This window comes from Pantherophis guttatus, chromosome 6 (assembly GCF_059756535.1).
Source record: "Pantherophis guttatus breed Tessera chromosome 6, ASM5975653v1, whole genome shotgun sequence".
NCBI classification, from domain to species: Eukaryota; Metazoa; Chordata; class Lepidosauria; order Squamata; family Colubridae; genus Pantherophis; species Pantherophis guttatus.
In genome coordinates, this window is record NC_142068.1 from 56,626,072 (window position 1) to 56,645,115 (window position 19,044).

Consider the following 19,044-nt stretch of genomic DNA (forward strand, 5'->3'; position numbering starts at 1 on the left):
ATATGGATCCCCTAGACTACATTGAATGATGGTACCACCTCCACCAAGCTTTTCATTTTTAGAATGACTTGGAAGAAGCAGCAGAATGGTGCCCCTTAAGTTTTGGCTAATGGCTAGGCTAATGGCTACTCAGGCTTATTCTAAAACTAGTCATGCTCCAAAGCCTTAAAAAAGTAATCTGTGTAGCCTTACTGACTTTGATTTAGCAATGTAATATGATTGGTAAAAAACAAAAGAAAACAACATGCAATTTTAGGCTCCATCTACAGAAGCATCACGGTCAAATCATTGAAAATAATAGTTCCATATTACTATATGTCAATCAAAACCCATCCTTTGAATTGTATCTAGTTCTGGGCATTACACTTTAAGAACAATTCAGGCAAATGGAATAAATTCAGAGGAAGGCACTAAAGATGTTCCTGTTGGAAAATTACTGTAATTTCCCATTTAATTTACTCTTATCACACTTCCAGTCAATCACTATGTCCTGACCAGAGCAAGCACATATGCCACTCAGTTCAACTAGCAAAAATGTAGCTTGATGTTTATTATGAACACTACCAATGACAATGTCTTATCTTCATTAACTGTTTTTGACAAGCCCAAATGGGGTACTATTTTTCTTCTGGCTCTTCCTCTTCAGCTCTCAGGAAGATAAACTTCTAATTTTCTTCATAAAGATTTCTCGTATTTCAGTCACCTCCAACTGTAAAGGAGGAAATGTTCCCCTACTCTCAACCGCTCTGTAATTCCATTATTTATCTTGCCAGAGCCTTCTGCCTAGGCAGGAGAGGCCACTTACAAGAGGAGGTTTGGTATCCTATTGATGCTAAGACACCATTCAGTAGGTCTATTCTTCCAGCTATGGTGTAGGCAATTGATTCATTTTACATGGACCAAAAGAGAAATTGGCTCATGTTTTATTCTTCTGGTTGAAGAAGGCCAACCACTACATGATTGTCACCTCCTTGTCCAGTGCAAGAAACCAGGAAGAGGAGGTGAGTTCAAAGCGCTTCAAGTTTATTACATGCTACACAAGAATCTGATCCTTTAGCAGTCAAGGCAAATTGTGCTAGATAGAAGTCAACGGGGCTTGACTTGGGTCTCTCTTGAGAGCATAGTGACTCCAAACTGGTGATGTGTTTATTACCACCTTCAGGCTGTGCCTGGTTGTCTCCAACTTTCTTGTTTGTGGTGATAATCTAGATGGAAGCTAGATGGAAGCCTTTGAAACATAAGTTGTTCAACAGGGCAAAGATATCTTCTGCAGGTGTCTTGGGCCCCTGGCATCTGTGCCTGAGTATTGGGCTCTGGTGAAGGGGAGGGCAAGAAGCAAAGAAGAATGTTCCATTATTCATACCATTTACAAAGAACTGATGTCTTTTAAATACAGCCATGGAGACCATATGCAGATTACTAACAGTTTTAATCCTGACAGTTGATGGCCAACTTCCTTTGATTTTCCTTTTTTATGTTTCTTTATATTTATATGGATTTAGGCTGGGAAAACATTCCAATAGGAGAGTCCATTTTATAAAACAGCCCTGCCTTCTCAAAGTGATTCAACAGCTTGCACCTCACCTGTTCATGTTCAAGACAGTGATAATTCTTCTGAAAAAGTTGCCTCCGGGATGCAGTCTCAACATTTTAATAATCATAAATTTGTGCCATTTAGAAAATGCCTTTGTATTTACTTCTGAGACAAAAGGGTATGTTTTCCTTTAGTTACCGATTTGACTCAGACATCTTGAAAGTATTTGTGGACACTTTTCTAACCATAGTGCTGGGGCACAAATCCATACTTGCTTGAACATTGATGTGGTTACTAGCTAGGAGGCATACAGGATGTCACGGTTTTCCCCCCTCAATTTCATTGCTCAAAATGTTGTTTACTTCAGAGTTTTTTCCAAAACAAAAATAAGAAAAATAGGAAGGCAACTGGCAAATAAGGCAGTGCAAACTTTGCAGTTGTATGCAAATGTTTCAGCATTTCCGGTAAAATTGTATTGTTTTTATGAATCCCCAAGAGAACAAAAGCTGGCACAACTTTTATATAGTACAAAATGAATACAATTTTTTTACAGATTTAAATAGGTACTTATAGATTTTTTAAAAACAAAATAGTGAATATTGTATGGCAGGTTCAAAACTTGGAGATAGTCTCAGGCAGTGTTTTGTAACACCTTTCTAGAAAATAAAATAGCTTCCAAAGATTTCCTTAGCCAACTAAGAGTTTCGATTTTGGAATGATCTTTCTCACTCTTCCTTAAAAACATGCCCAAACCTTTGCACCTGCCCTATAATAGCCAATTATTCACATTTGCCAAAATATCAACTTTGTACATATGTCTTTTAAGGATTCATTGAAACATACATATACTTTCATCAGAGGTTTGCTAAACAAAATACATTTATATTCTGATGTGCCCTCTAAACTATGTTATAAAAAGTTCCAATGTTTGAATTCTGGCCCGGTAATATCTTCTTAATGAATGAAGAGGATAATGACCAAGCTTCCAGACAGCTCATTATGATTACATTTATACCGTACCATGAAAAATTGCAGCTCATTAAAGGCTACATTTTTACCATGAAAAATTTGCTTCAAAATCCTTAGGCACACAGCTTACTGTCTTCACATTCACATCAGTTTCTCTTTTGCTAAAGGACAAAGGGGAAAGCAATGAAGCTATGAAAGTTAATCCTTCTTAAAAAGAAAAAAAAACCCGACCTCTTCCCACATTTTCATTTCTTCTCTGAAGGTAATTCATCTCCTGCTGACAACAGGATTGGAATCTGCTGCTCCCATGTTCCTGTGCTGCTTTGCCTGATTGTTATATGTGAAGCAACTCTGCCACATGATTAGAACCAATGAAGTGGTTGTTTCCTATGACAGCATTCTCTAATGTCTGTTACATCCCAGTTTTAAGCTGGCTTACTATGATTATCTTCCTCTGAAGCAATCTTATTCCATTTTGGAAAAAGCAACATAGGCAGAGTAGTTACTATTAATTGGCTGCGTATGAACTTCTAATGTAATTTTAATTGAACAGTGGTATTTTTTAAAATTCTGGATGTGTATTGTGTCTGTTGTTCTTAGCAATGTGCCTTGTCCTCCTGTGAGCTCAAGTCCATCCATGGACAGAAAGTCGAATGTTTAAAGCAGGCTCCTATGACTTTTCTGGTTCACTTAGTTTTCATTCTGATTTTTTTCTTCCGCTTCTTAGCTGAACTGTCGTTCGATTCTGCTCTTGGGTCTCCAGCGGCTTTTTAATGTTTCATTATAAATTACCTTGGGCAACTATATAAAATTCAAAATATATAAATAAAATTTAAATATTAATAGGCTTACTCAACTGTAATACACTATCGTATTCCTATATTTGTAGTCCAGGGCTCTGAAAATATGGAGATCTGATATGGTTATTAATTTAAGAGTGGACTGTATAGGGGACATGCAATGAAATGTGAATCAAATTATCCTACAAATCTCTGGACTAGTGAAGCTTCAAAGGCATTTAAGTTGATATCTGGCCTGCTTCAGAGGTTGTTGCATATCCGGTGAATTTAGTTTAAGACATTGCTAGTCACTAGCACTGATGATGTTACCTAGTTTGGGTAATGAACCATCTACAAGAAAACAACCAAGCTCAGAGAGCACCAAGGAACCCTCATTTCAACCCTGAGCTACAAATATTCTTTTTCATTGGAATCTGTTTAGGAATCTGAAGCATAACTTGGTACTCATAATTTTTTCCTACCATGAGAAATATGGAGTGGAACAAATGTGTTAGGTATGATGTTACGGCTTCTAAGGGTTCTATACATGCTTCTCCAGTGCTTCCAACCTCATAGGGATGCTTGAATCTGTGCAATGCTTCTCTGCAATGCTTTTCTACATGTTTTCCAGCTTTCTAAGACTTCTGAAAAACAAAACATAGTACAGGTAGTCCTCCACTTACAACATTCGTTTAGTGACCATTCAAAGTTATAACAGCACTGGAAAAAGTGACTTATGACCGCTTTTCACACTTACAACCTTTGCATCATCCCCATGGTCACATGATCAAAATTCATACACTTGGCAACTGGGTCATACTTATCACCATTACTGTATCCCAAGGTCATGTGATACTCCTTTTGTGACTTTCTGACAAACAAAGTCAATGGGGAAGCCAGAATTCACTTAACAACTTACTAACAGTTACTAACTTATCAACTGCAGTGATTCACTTAACAACTGAGGCAAGACAGGTCATAAAATGGGGCAAAACTCACTTAACAAATAGCTCACTTAAAAACAAATTTTGGGCTCAATTGTGGTCATAAGTAGGGGACTACCTGTATACAAAAGCAGCAATATTCTGGTCTAAGAAATCAAGAACCACTGCCTCAAATTAAGCCAGGATACAAAATTAGAGACTCAAAAGCAAAATACTTTTATCCACATTGTGGCTGAAACCTTTTAATACTGTCATTGTGGTCTTTTCTAGATGACTTTACTATATATTAAACATGACCTCCTTCATTCCTTGCACTAAGGCTTATTACTAAGCCTTTATAAAGTCTTAGTAAGACCACACCTAGAATACTGCATCCAGTTTTGGTCACCACATTAAAAAAAAGATGTTGAGACTTTCAAAAAAGTGCAAAGAAGAGCAACTATTAAACTAAACTAGAAAACTGGAAACTAAAACATATTTATTTATTTATTTTTACAGAATTTATACGCCGCCCTTCTCCCGAAGGACTCAGGGCGGCGAACACAGATTAAAAACATATAATGATAAAAACCCACTAAAACCAGAGTAAAATAATCAATAATAAAAACCCATGGATCAGAATCAGCCCATTCGTTGGAATAATCAAGTCTTCAGGCCTCGACAGAAGGAACGGATATCCAGGGCTGTCCGGAGCTCGGTGGGTAGTTCATTCCAGAGGGTAGGTAGGGGCACCCACGGAGAATGTCCTACCCCTGGACGTCACCAGACGGCATTGCCTGGTCAACGGTACCCTGAGGAGAGCAACCCTATGGGAACAGACAGGACGGTGGGAAGCAGGCAGGAGATGGTCCTGCAAATACCCTGGACTTAAGCCATGTAGGGCTTTATAGGTCAATACCAGCACCTTGAAGCGGATCCGGAGGACCACCGGTAACCAGTGCAGCTCGCGCAGGAGAGATGTTACACTGGAGTAACGAGGAGCTCCCATAACAACCCTTGGTACCTTGGTAGCACAGTGGACTAATACACTGTTATTAACATCTGCTGCTTGCAATTACTGCAAGTTCAAATCCCACCAGGCTCAAGGTTGACTTAGCCTTCCATCCTTTCTAAGGTAGGTGAAATGAGGACCCAGATTGTGGGGGCAATAAGATGACTTTGTATAAATATACAAAAGTATGAAGGCTATTGCTTAACGCATTGTAAGCCGCCCTGAGTCTTCGGAGAAGGGTGGCATATAAATTAAAAGCAAAAAAAAACAACAACCCGCGTGGCCGTATTCTGGACCAGCTGGAGCCTCCGGGTGCACCTCAAGGGCAGCCCCATGTAGAGGGAGTTGCAGTAATCCAAGCGGTAGGTAACCAGGGCATGAGTGACCATGCAAAGGGCATCACGGTCTAGAAAAGGGCGCAACTGGTGCACCAGGCGCACTTGTGTGAAAGCCCCCCTGGTCACGGCTGTCAAATGGTCTTCTAGGGACAGCCAGGAATCCAGGAGGACACCCAAGTTGCGGGTCCTTTCAACGGGGGCAAGTACCTCTCCCCCCCACCATCAAAAGTGACGGGACCTCTAGAACTCGGGATGCCAGCATCCACAGCCACTCAGTCTTGGAATATGACTGGAGTATGAAGAATGGTTGCAGGATTTGGGTTTGGCTAGTCTAGAGAAAAGAAGCACTTGGGGGGCATGATAGCAATATTCCAGTATTTGAGAGGCCACAAACAGGAGGGGGTCAAATTATTCTCCAAAGCACCTGAAGGCTTTTTATCAGGTTCGCCTGATTCGCTAGTTGCGTCCCTTTCTGGATCGGGACTCGTTACGCACGGTCACTCATGCCCTTGTCACCTCACGCCTGGATTATTGCAATGCTCTCTACATGGGGCTCCCCTTGAGGAGCACCCGGAGGCTCCAACTGGTCCAGAATGCGGCCGCGCGTGTGGTGACGGGAGCGACGTGGCACTCCCATGTGACCCCCCTCCTGCGTGAGCTGCACTGGCTCCCAGTGGTCTTCCGGGTGCGCTTCAAGGTTTTGGTTACCACCTTTAGAGCACTCCATTGCTCAGGACCAGGGTACTTACGAGACCACCTTCTGCCACCAGTAGCCTCTCACCCACCAGTTCGCTCCCATAGAGAGGGGGCTCCTCAGGGTGCCAAACAATGTCGACCCGCGGCCCCCAGGGGGAGAGCCTTCTCTGTGGGGGCACCTGCCATCTGGAACGAGCTCCCCCCCGGAGATACAGAGGATCCAAGACTTACGCATCTTCTGCCGTGCCCTAAAAACATTTTTCTTCCAACAGGCTGGTCTGGCCTAACTCTCCCTTTTAAATTGGGTTTTAAATGTTTTTAGATAAATTGGATGTCTTAAATTTGTTTTTTGAGCCCACATTATTTAATCTATTTTTAATAGTTTTTAACTTTTGTATGTTCTTTGTATTTTTATCTTGGTTGTTCACCGCCCCGAGTCCTCTGGGAGTAGGGCGGTATACAAATATGATAAATAAATAAATAAATAAATAAATAAATAAATAAATAAATAAATGCAAGACAAGAAACAATGGATGGAAACTAATCAAGGAGAGAAGCAACCTGGAATTGATGAGAAACTTCCTAACAGTGAGGACAATTAACCAGTGGAAGCCTTCAGAAGTTGTGGGTGCTTCATCACTGGAGGTTTTTAAGACTGCACAATCACTTGTCTGAAATGATATAGGGTTTTCTGCCTGAGCAGGGGGCTGGACTAGAAGACCTCCAAGGTCCCTTCCAGCTCTATTCTGATTCTGATTCCTTTCAAGTCCAGTTGGGAAGGACTGCTGATATTTGAGCTGTCTTGAGCTGAAACAGATGAAACAATGTTAGACGAGTTGTGGCGTTCCCATGGATGAAGAGCTCTATTACATCTTTTTAAACATTAGGCAAGTCATTTATAAAATGCTTTGCTGAGGTTCTGCTTACTTATCACATTTGCATCTCTGAGATAATTTCTTATTTAACCACATTAAATACGCTGCCAAATATATATGTGTCAATAACAGTCATGTATTAGCAATGCAACCACATTCAAATAGATTGCTCATTTATTGTTGCTAGAAACAGTTATTTATGGAGCTCTGGAAACGCTGAAGCAGACGGACTCCTGTTCCTCCTGATTCTCACACAACCTCTCCGTGCAAACGTATATCATTCTTCATTTTGCTTGCTGTTTCTGCAGCTAGACTCCTGAATGCCTCATTAGCCATCCTGAACTCATTCTCTATTATGACTCTGTGCAGTTTACTGTTGTTTCTCCCGGTCCATAATGCTTTACTGGAAATATGTGGGTTTATGCAAAGAATTACCAGAAAATCTAATAATCTGGAGATGGTATTAATCCTTTTACTCATGCAGTACCCGTAATGGTGGTTAACAAATACAGAACCCTGCTAAAAATCACAAGCTACTTAAAACTGGATCAATGAGCTGTGGCAGCCTCTTTTTCGTAGTTGCCCAATCCTGCATAGTTCCTTATAATAGCTCCCAGAAGAATGCATAAAGCTGTCCAGCAAACAGACGGCTTCTTTTTTGTAATCTCCAGTTCTCCCATTTTCTGAAGAAGCAAGCCTCTTAAAGGAAAGATATAGAAAATCAAGCAAATAGTGCCTTATATTTGAATTGGGCTTCTGCAAATCCAGCTAACTGTGCCTTATTTAAAAAAACATAACGATGGTTAAGTAAACCATGGACTGGTATGCTCTATGAATCTAAACAAAGACTAGTGATGAATAGTTTCTGCTGCCACACTGAATCCTATAAAGGCAGTCCTCGACTTATGACCACAATTGAGCCCAAAATTTCTGTTGCTAAATGAGATGGCTGCTAAGCGAGTTTTGCCCCATTTTAGCACCTTTCTTAACACTTGTTAAGTGAATCACTGCAGTTGTTAAGTTAGTAACATGGCGGTTAAGTGAATGTGGCTTCCTTATTGCTTATTAGAAGGTCGCAAAAGGGGATCACGTGACCCTGGGACAGTGGGACATGGCAATTGTCATAAATATGAGTCAGTTGCCAAGTATCTGAATTTTGTTTATGTGACCATGGGGATGCTGCAATGGTCATAAGGGTGAAAGCCTGTTATATGTCACCTTTTTCAGTATCATTGTAACTTTGAAGGCTCACTAAATGAACTGTTATGATTTGAGGACTACCTTTATTGGAAAATTGCAAAATCAACAATATTAACACTAGTTTTATTTACTCTGAGATATTGATTGAATTCCACTATTTAATGCTTTCAAAAATCAAAATTTTCTCTCAGAGCAGTAGTCCCAAGGAAGAAAGCAAAGACCCTCAGCCACTCTATCAAACAAACAAATGCATTGTTTTATTAAACTGGATTCTTGATTCCCTCATCTATTTCAAAGACAATCTATCTAAATGTTATTGCTTTGATAGGTAAGAACATTGTTTTAAATTTCAAATTTGATTTTCAATGGGTTGGCACACAGTCTGAATAGAGTTGCTTCATAACAACAAGATTCACACCACTTAAGGTAAAATGTAATCAATTATAATTCATGATTTACCATGGCCTACAAAGCCATCCAGTGTAGTTATTTATCACATATTCACATTTATCACATATTTATCACATATTAATTGATTGGATGAACCCAATGAATGGACATAATTTGGGTAAACAACTTTTGGTTAACCACTTCATTATTTGCAGGACTTATATCTCATCCTATCTCATACAATGATTCTAGATGGCACACAGAATCCATAACAACAAAGATAAAAACAAAAGGTCCCCTTGGGTGCCAGACCCAACAGCCTCCCAGCTCAATCCCCATCATAACCCAATGCTTGAGGGAAGAGCCAGGTCTTCACAGGCTTAAATAGCTAACCCACTTAGCCATGTGTTAAATAATAATCCTTCTACTAAGTCTAATCAAGCTATATTAAAAAATAGATTTAACATATGCTCTGTTAGACTTAGTAGAGGGATTACTTCTGGTCAGAGGCCAGAATTGAATGATAGGTGCATTCTAACACTGGCATATCTTACTCTATCTTACTCTGGTTTTGATATACATGTTTAAGCAAATAAAAAGGAAGGTGTATATAAAGTAGTAGTAGATGGTTAATGTTAGTATGAAGTTCTAAAAAATCACAGTTCTCTTATGAAATACATAAGAGTGGAGGTGGCAAACATGGTCAGCCCCAATGAAAGAAACAATTTTGACATATTATTTCTACTTGGAAGGCACTTTTGGATTTTATTTTTTGCAAGAAACTGAAAGAAATTAAAAGTTTATTTTGACAGTTGATGATTAGAATTATATGGAATTATGGAAATAACGTAGATAAATGTTAATCTCAGAGTCAAGAATTTGATATATTTTTTATTCATGTCTGTACCAAAGAAAGTCAGAAGTCATTCTTTGCCTTCCCCCCCACCCCATTCCTCTCTTTTCTCTTTTTCTTTCATGAGGTTTTTTCTTTTTCCAAATCTTTTTTTTCTGTTTATGTTTTAACTTTGTATTTTTTTTAGATATTATATCAAATAGTATTCACCATACGTAGATAAAGTTGTATCTATACATGAGCTGGGCAAACAATCCCCCAATCTTTTTTCTAATACTATTCTCTCCCAGTTTGTCTCAGATAATTTTTGTAATGATTGGAGGGTGAATGAAGTCTGCCTATTCTGTATCTTCTTCACTGAAAAGCAAAGTTTGACTATCCTAGGCTGCAGTATATTATTCTGTCTCTATTCCACTGCTTCCCATGTCCATTAACATGTCACCAAATAAATGAATGCAAAGCAAAGGAAATTTCATTTGAATATCTGAGTGAAAAAAGGCAGTTCCAACAGATGGGCAGCTATGCTCCAACAGGACCATTGTTTTAAAGGACAGAAGCACACTTGCACATCACAGCTGTTTAAAGCTGATGAAGTTCCTGCCTTTGGAAAATCATTTCCACTGTTTTTGCCCCCCTGATAATTAGCAGTGTTAATATACTGAGCTCGCAGGGGTTGGAGTGGTGGTGGGGAGAATCTGTAAAAACACCCTTGTCACCAGCTGCACACAAGAGGCATAGTGTCACCATGCCAAGCTGTCCGCCAACTCATCTCTGGCATAAGTCAAGCGGACCATTAACAGAGAGTTCTTTATCTCAGGACAGCAGAGTGAGCTTTGGTTTAATTGCTGGTTATGTTAATGAGTCTAATTTGCAACCTCAGGTGGTTTGTCATCGGTTGGTTTGGAAACATAGATGAAAGCCACTAAGTTAGTTAAAACCATGAAAACAAAAACAGGGACAAAGGGCATGAAAAATGAAGCTTTCAGCAAGAGTTGTATTTTATTTATCAGTTTTATATCCTGCCTTTTTTCTAATAAGAGCTCCACATGAAGTATACAATCCTACCTTTTTCTATTTTTTTCCCCACAACAGTAATCAATCCCTGACCAATGCTACTGTACTTCAGAATCTGGCTTTCCTCACTCATAGTCCAGGACTTTCTATGTACTTCTACTGTGTACTAGATTGGCTCTCGTATATTAGCACAATATGCTAATAATGTGCTAATATACGATATTAATGCTGTGTTAATAATAAATTTATTAACACAGATCTTCCTTATGGTTCTCTTAGATACACTCAAATCATTAGAAGAAAAAGAAAAAGAATAAAAGAAAAGAAAAAGCAGAAACAAATGGAACAACCATAAGAAGATATATTCAGTTTTTACCATCAGGTCCAAACTGACGATATCTCATTTTTTTTATTTATTTGTCAAATATATACGGCTGTCCATCTCACACAAATTGACTTTAGCTCAACATACTTTTGGGTACCAGACACGCTCAAACAGTATTTTTAAAGGCTATCAAGATTTAGGCATCTTCACTCAAAAATTTCTAAATTTTTGGCAATCTAACATAAAATCTGTGGAATTTCAGTCCAAAGAATATAAGCGCTAATTATTTTGTTCATTTTAAAATGTTATTTGTATTTTTTTTTTACTTTTGGATTCCACCAGGGGAATTAACCAAGGGATCAAAAATGACAAAATCATAGTTATGTCTTAATGATGATGCCCTTCCCCTTCTGTGTGATTGATGTATGAAAAAAGGTATAAGGCTTCAGGTATTAAATCATAGCTACTATATTACTTTATTGATACACACATACCACAGATATCCGTAGTTGCACAAATGAAATCTTGGAGAATAATTTTATGCCCTTTAGCAACCATAGGTACCTTTTGCTATTCCCTGTTTTATCAAAGATAGCTGCAGGCTTGAAAAATGTCTCACTTTGATTCTCCTTGTGAGTAAAATTGCCAGGCTTACCTTACTAAGATACTAAGAAACACTGAGTATTGTCACTTTTTAAATAATTTCCTAGAATAATGCTAGATTAGGCACATTATAGGTAAAGTCTTATGAATTGTTTGATTTAGCCCAGATAGGACAGAGTCAACATTCAGCAAGAAGCTTGAAAGATAAAAGTGGTGTACTTCTTCTGGGAACTAATTGATAGAGAGTTCTATAATATTTATGAACTCTTCTAATCTTGAAAAAAGTAAATTAATCTGAAAGATGTACATTATTAAATTATAAGGCAAATGGGAATAAATCGAAAAACATGGTTTGGTTTTTTAATTAATATCGTTAATTCAAGGTTATGACTTTAAGCTGCAAATTCTAATTTTCCAATTACTTTTATTGTTCTGTTGTCTTAAACTGTGTTGCTTACAGAGCAAAGGCTGCATTCCTCTAGTTAATTTAGACCATGGGTGTCAAACTCGCGACATCACGTTGTTGTCAAGTGACATATCACAACTTTTTCCCTCTTCGCTAAACTGGGGGTGGGCATGGCAAGTGTATGACACATCCAGCCTGCTGGCTGTGAGTTTGACATACCTGATTTAGTCTTTTTTTTTCAATTATGTCTGGAATTGACAATAGGGATGTTGAAATGTTGCATAGCCGCTGAATTTTAGAATTGTATATCAATAATAAAAGAGCTAGCAATTTAAAAATGCATTGCAGACTAACACTAGATATAGTGAAAATATTTGGATATCATGGTAAGTCTTCAGCTACAAAGATCAGAACTGGATATGAAGTTAATGGTTTTCAATATGAAACAAAAATTGGACCTTGAAGAAGCAGTATGGCAAGAATATTGATGTTTTGAATTTTGTGTTAGAGGAGACCGCTAAAAGGTCATGGATAGCCAAGAAAAATTAGAAATGGATCCATAAATCATCCCAGAATCACTCAAGGCATAAATGACCAGGCTCAAATGATCATACTTTGGATGCATTATATGAAGACCTATCTCTCTGAAGAAGTTTGTAAAGCTGGAAAAGTAGAAGGAAAAAGAACAGAAGGAAAAAGAAGAGGATGATCAATAGCAAAATGTATGGATTCAATTACACAGATGATGGTTGCATTGTTGGAAAACCTGAATGTCCATGTTGGGAACAGATCCTCCTGAAGAAAACCAATCTATGTGGTTGATGGCACACAATCAACCCAGCAATGTATTGCAGTGAATAATTTATATTATTATATAAAACTTTGCAAGATTCATTCAAATGTAGCCCTATAGAATCCACATAGGGAGCAACTGCATAAGCCAAGGCCAGATCTAGACTTAGAAAAGGCAGTCTTTTGAAAAGGTAGGAATGAATCAAGACAGATCAGGAAAAGACTAGAATGCAAAATGGATAGGTTGCATATCTGTCAAATGAGGCATTCATGGTGCCTGTCAAACCAATCTAGAGGTTACAGGCTGATATAACACACAAAGGAGGAGAAGCAATAGAAGAAGACAGACTTGTTCATGCAAACAGAACAAAGTCAATCCAAACATACGTTGCTGACTTGTTGTCAGACTGCTGTACTGTTCACTGTTTTCACTGTCACAGCCTACTTCAAGACTGAGAGTGCTGAGAAATCCAGTCCTGGTGAATTTAACTGAAAGCAGCAGGGCAGAAAGACAGAATGATTCCTTTGCAAACATTGCAGTCATCAGATTTAGGTCTCTGCTTTATCCATTGAAAAAGAGGACTGTGATCTGTATATCTTCCAGGCCAAATAAAGCAGTATTCAGATGACTGAATTTATTTTAATTAGCATTATTTCTGGAACATTTCAGATCATAACCTTGCTGCAGTTTATAACTATTGCTGGATAATAACATGTTTCCCCGAAAATAAGACCTATCCTGAAAATAAGCTCTAACTTGTTTTTTTATATGTGCACCCAATATAAGCCCTACCCCCCCCAAATAAGCCCTAGTTAAGACCCTGCCCACTCTGTTGCACGTGGTTGCACATGGTGGGGCAGGAACACAGGTAAAAGTCAAGCTAGGGTGGGGATGGGGGAGTGGAGCTGCTTACTTTTGGACAGTTGCAGCCAGGCCTCACACACCCTGACACCTGCTTTGCCTTGCCGGCCCACTTTTTCTGTGGCTGCTTCCCGCCACTTGGACACATTGCCCCCGGCCTCCATTTTGTTGTCAGAGGCCTATTAAGTATTAGTATTAAAATAAGATATAAATAATGAATATGGTGGTATGCTTTAACTGAAAAAAATTGTACCCACACTGTTTAATGAATGATGCAATGTTTGTATTAAAAGAAAATAAATAATTTATATTTAAAAAAGACCTCTGCAGCCAAGAAACAAGCTTCGGATTGATGCGCATGGTGCCATCAGAGCTTGTTTCTCGGCTGCAGAGCCCTTTCCTGATAGTGTCTGACAGCAAAACGGAGGCCGGGGCGCTGCACGTGTCAATCTGGGATGGTGTATTGATTGGACCACGCGATGGACATGTGGGTGCAGGGGGAAGGGACTTGGACTTCCTTTTGAGTGGGGAAAACCTGGAAGCTTTCAGATTCGGATTTCCCCAGATGTGCCAATATGACATCTCTAATAAAATGGGACTTTGAGGAACTTCTGGCCTCAGAGTCTTCTTTCATTGGGGGAGTTACTTGGAAACCTGACAGCATGTAGAATGGGTATAACTGATATCTTAACTCATAACTTCTCTCTATTACTAAAAACAAATATTTCATAGAAGTCTTAATTGATCAAAGCCATGGATGGAAGAGGTCAGTCTCTAAAGGACCATATGATAACAACCATTGACCTTCCATTCCAACAAGCAGGTTGAAGTGGAAGGGCAATAAATGATAAAAGACACAAATTAACTAATGAAATGAAGCAAATATAACAATATGAGGTATGTTTATAAAACTATGAGAAGAGGAAAAAATGGTTCAATCTTATACCAATCTTATGGGAATTATTTTTCTACTGTACAATTTTTAATTATTTTATTCTTCTGCTCTAATTTTTGCAAAAAATTGTATTAATATTTTAGAAAGAACAAAAGATAGCACAAAGAAGAGAAGAGAGAGAGAAAGGGAGGGAAGGAAGGAGGGAAGGAGGCAAGGAAGGGAAAGAAAGAAAGAAAGAAAGAAAGAAAGAAAGAAAGAAAGAAAGAAAGAAAGAAAGAAAGAAAGAAAGAATGAATGAATACAAGAATACAAGAATACAAAGAAGCAACTTCCTACCTTCATCAGAAGTGTAAACAATTTTATACGGTAATCTCTTCATCCCTTTTAGTTAACAACTATAAAACTCTTTATACAAATATACAACTCATCCTATAACCCATATCTTACTAATAAACAAATCAAATGAAACCTCCTTATCCAATTGTCATCAGAAAGTGCAAAACAATATAAAAGTTCAACTTTTCTCATCTTGACTCTTAGCTCTAAACAAAATCCCATTTAAAAGACGTAAAAAGATCCCAATCTTCTAGTATAAACAAATCTAACATAAATCTTAACATAACAAAAGACAAACTCTGGGACACAATTCCATTCCAAATGCCAACCATTCCAGAGATAACTGTCCCAAATAGCAACTATCCCATTCAAATAAACATTCTACATCTCAGCTCTAAATTATTCACTAATATAAAGTAACTTAATGTAACAAACAGACATAGTTTGGGAGGAAAAACATCACAATCCTCCACACAATTAAAACTAAGCATTTAGATACTAAACAATTAGGATAGAAGAAATTGCTGCAAAGCAAAAACTTTAAACACCAGCAAATCCAGTATGTCACATTTTTCGTATCAAAATATCTGTAACTCCAAAAACAACCAATAGAACAACCAATAAAACCATCCCATTTACAATTTTCTTCTATACTTAGTCTCTTTTGTCAATCAACAATAAAGAACTATATATTCCCATTAGTCTCTGGAATTATAGTTTTTATTTCCTTCTTAATTTTAAGCCTTCATAATTTTCTGTTTGCATCTAATGGCAGGTTCTTATCCATGATTTCATTCACATTGTTCTCAAGTAGAATTTGTTGTGTATCTGTTCTGTGACTTCTTGTTTTGAAAACAAGCTGTTTCCAAAAAGACACAGCATATATGCTGTGATTGATTCAGCTGATGCAGTCTTTAATGGAATTCCTCAAAAAATACTCCAAACTCCATGATAATTTCCCACAAACATATATTTATTGTTTAAAAATAATTTCAAAGGATTAAAAATATTAAATGTTGAATATTATATTTAATTAATTAATATTAAATAAATATTAAAAATTAAAAATCCAATGCTCTAATCCAGCAGGGCCCACCCAACCTTTTAGGCACCAGGGACCGGTTCTGTGGAGAAATATTTTTCTGGGAACTGGAAGTAGTGTGCATCCCACAGATGGGGCTTTGTTTACGTGGTCAATTGCTGGCATGCCGCAGACCGATTCCAGTCTAGGGACCAGTGGTTGGGGACCCCCTACTCTAATCTTTCTGAGCTAAAAAAATTCTGTGGCCAAAACTTGTCTTATTTTTTGCTGTTTGCTTTAAATTCTTAAATGATTTTTTTTTAATCTTAATTTGTCTTATATTAAGTTTTGAAAGCAGAAATTTACCAGGTATTTCCAATATTTTCCCTTTGAAGGTATCTAAATTGTCTGCAACAATTAACAAGCAATTTTGGAAGGTAGTTAGCAGAGACATGCCAAGACATAAGCATTTTTTGAAAGCATTCATGGCTGAGCAACTACAGTGAATTCCCCTTCTTCAGGTTTCCTCCATCACCACCAGAGTTCACTATCTTTGGGTCCCTTCAAAAAGAAAAGGAACAACTCTGAAGATGAACAGTTTAAGCAATCTCACGCCTCTATCATTTATCCAGAGAGGATCAAAGGAACCAATCTACTGACCAACCAGCTCCTTAGAAAATTCTGCAAATGTTAGGTCCGTGAAAATGCAGAACTGTCTTCAGTCAGCCATCTTGTCCAGATGTATCATTTATTTATTTTATTTATTTAGTTGCATTTCTATGCCGCCCAACTCCCAACGGACTCTGGGCGGCTTACCACAAAGAATAAAACAATGCGAACAATCCCATAAAAAATGTTAAAAAAAAAAACATTAAAACATTAAAAACTTTTAAAACGTTAAAACACATGCACTCCTATTCGTGGCCGGGTCTCGCAAGATCATTTTAACGAGATCAACGGCCCCAGGCCTGCCGGAAGACCCAGGTCTTCACCGCTTTGCGGAAGGCCAATAGGGTGGGGGCGGTCCGGACCTCAGGAGGTAATTGGTTCCAGAGAGCCAGGGCAGCCACAGAGAAGGCCCTCCCCCGCAGGCCCACCAGCTGACATTGTTTAGCTGATGGGACCCGGAGGAGACCGACTCTGTGCGATCTTACCGGTCTCTGGGAGCTATCTGGTAAAAGGCGGTCTCGAAGAGACATATAGGGCTTTAAAGATAATGACCAACACCTTGAATTGCACCCGGAGACCAATAGGGAGCCAGTGCAACTCGCGGAGAATTGGTGTAATGTGGGTGTATCTAGGCGCACCCACTATAACTCGCGTGCCTGCATTCTGGACCAACTGTAGACTTGGTGAATATAGGCAGAGAAATAAAGTGTACTGGATGTTCTAATATGAATGAATTGCTAAAACCTATGTGAGAAAGTATGAATTAATATCATTTAGCCTGTTTTGGATGCATGTGAAAGTATGTACAGATTGGTTATAGATAGTTACACTCTAATGGAAAAAACAATGAAGCAATAACGAAATATGAATCTGGGAGGAAATTGTGAAACTTTGTGCAAAGTGATATGAATAGATGGATGAGAACAAGAAGAATGTATTAGGCCATTCAGAGATCCAGGAATGAATGAGAACAGTATTTGGTACATATCTTCTTTAAAAAATGTTGGCTTGTTTCATATAGTTTAAGTATAGCTCCATTCCTATATATACATGGCATGAAAATCAGTCATGGATGTTATTTATATGGTTTATGAATATCAATGGTTAAACTGTTGCAAACATTACATAACCCAAAATCTCATATTTTCCCTGCTTAGAATAGAGAAGTTGGTTTATCCAGGGAAGAGAAAAGCCCAAAGTTAATTTGGCAAGAATTGGGCTTTGTATACACAGGGAGACCCAAGGCCCTTACCCAATGATGTGCCAGTCTTTGCAAACTGATTTTTTTTTCCTGGCAAAGCAGCGGAAAATGTTAACATTTTAGCTCTAATTGGATTGAAAATACTGGGATTTAAGCATCTCATGAAAAATTAAACTTCAATTTATTCATTTTTAATAGAACTTGATGTACATAACTGAGTTTAATGGATGAAAATTTCTCACAAATAGTTTTATGTATATATGCCAATTCAATTCAGTAAGCCTCAGGACACAAAACTCTTTCACAACATCTGTTCCTAACCACAAAGGCAGCCAGTGCATTTAGGATGAAGCTATTGTTTCTTAACTAGTAAAACCTTTGCATGTAACACTATCATATCAACAGTATTAAAAATGAGGACTTATAAAAGAAGGAAGAATTTCTCTAAGCATTCATATTTTCTTCAGCCAGACATAAGTAGAATTACAAGTTATTTCTCCTTAAGACTTCAGCACTCTGAGTAAAGTAATCAGTTAATATCAAAAATGCCATTGAAGGGAATTCTTTATATATGAAGAATATTCTTTATATGCAGTTTTTAAAGATTTCTGTTGAAATTGTATTAATTAGGGACAGTCCCTACTGTAACATCAAAATGATGAAAGTTGTAAATTCTATTTGAAATGTTAGTAGTACATAGCATCAGAGTTTGAGAACTCCTGTCTCATTGGCATTGTTGTGATTCACAGATTTATTTTTTAAAAAGCCTTTGTTGAAGTAATATAGCTTTTTAAAACCACATTGGAACATCCTGATTATCAATTACTTTGATAGTTCCCATTTTAAATGGTTCACATGAGAAATTACAATTATGTTGCCTGATTTAAATAAGAGTTCTGGAATGTATGTAAATCTAAAAGCAAGATTGGCAGCTTATGTTGAAAGACTGAAAGAATTAGTGAAGGATATCATGGTAATAAGGTATTCTGAATATGTGATAGACTTTATTTTTGCTAGTATGAATCTTGGGGGTGGGAGTGAGATGGAAAATGGAACCAAAGGAAATAAGTAAAAGAAAGTAAAAACTAGAACTGCAAAAAGAAAAAAATGTCATGTTTGAAAAATTATTTAAAGATAGTTTAATTTTCTAACAGAAATAATGGAAAGCATGTATAAGGAAAGTGAATGTTGAAAATGCTTAAGAACAATATTTTACAGAGCTAAAAAGAAGTGTGTGGAAGGATGAAAAAGTACATAAGATAAAGTGAAAGATCTGTGGCTGAAAAAAAGTGCATGTAAGAGATTGATTATTTGTATTCTTTTAAACAAATGTTTGAGAACAGTATTCAAG

At 37.7% G+C, this 19,044-nt stretch overlaps 1 long non-coding RNA gene across 2 annotated transcripts in view; it reads right to left on the minus strand.

Moving 5' to 3' along the window:
- Window positions 1-1,003: 1,003 nt before the first annotated feature.
- LOC117678848 (uncharacterized) overlaps window positions 1,004-19,044 on the minus strand; it is a 32,691-nt gene continuing 14,650 nt past the window's right edge. For both annotated transcript variants that reach the window (XR_004595157.3, XR_015728514.1), the window contains one exon: window positions 1,004-1,313. This is a non-coding gene — a long non-coding RNA (uncharacterized LOC117678848). The remainder of the gene's footprint in view (window positions 1,314-19,044) is intronic.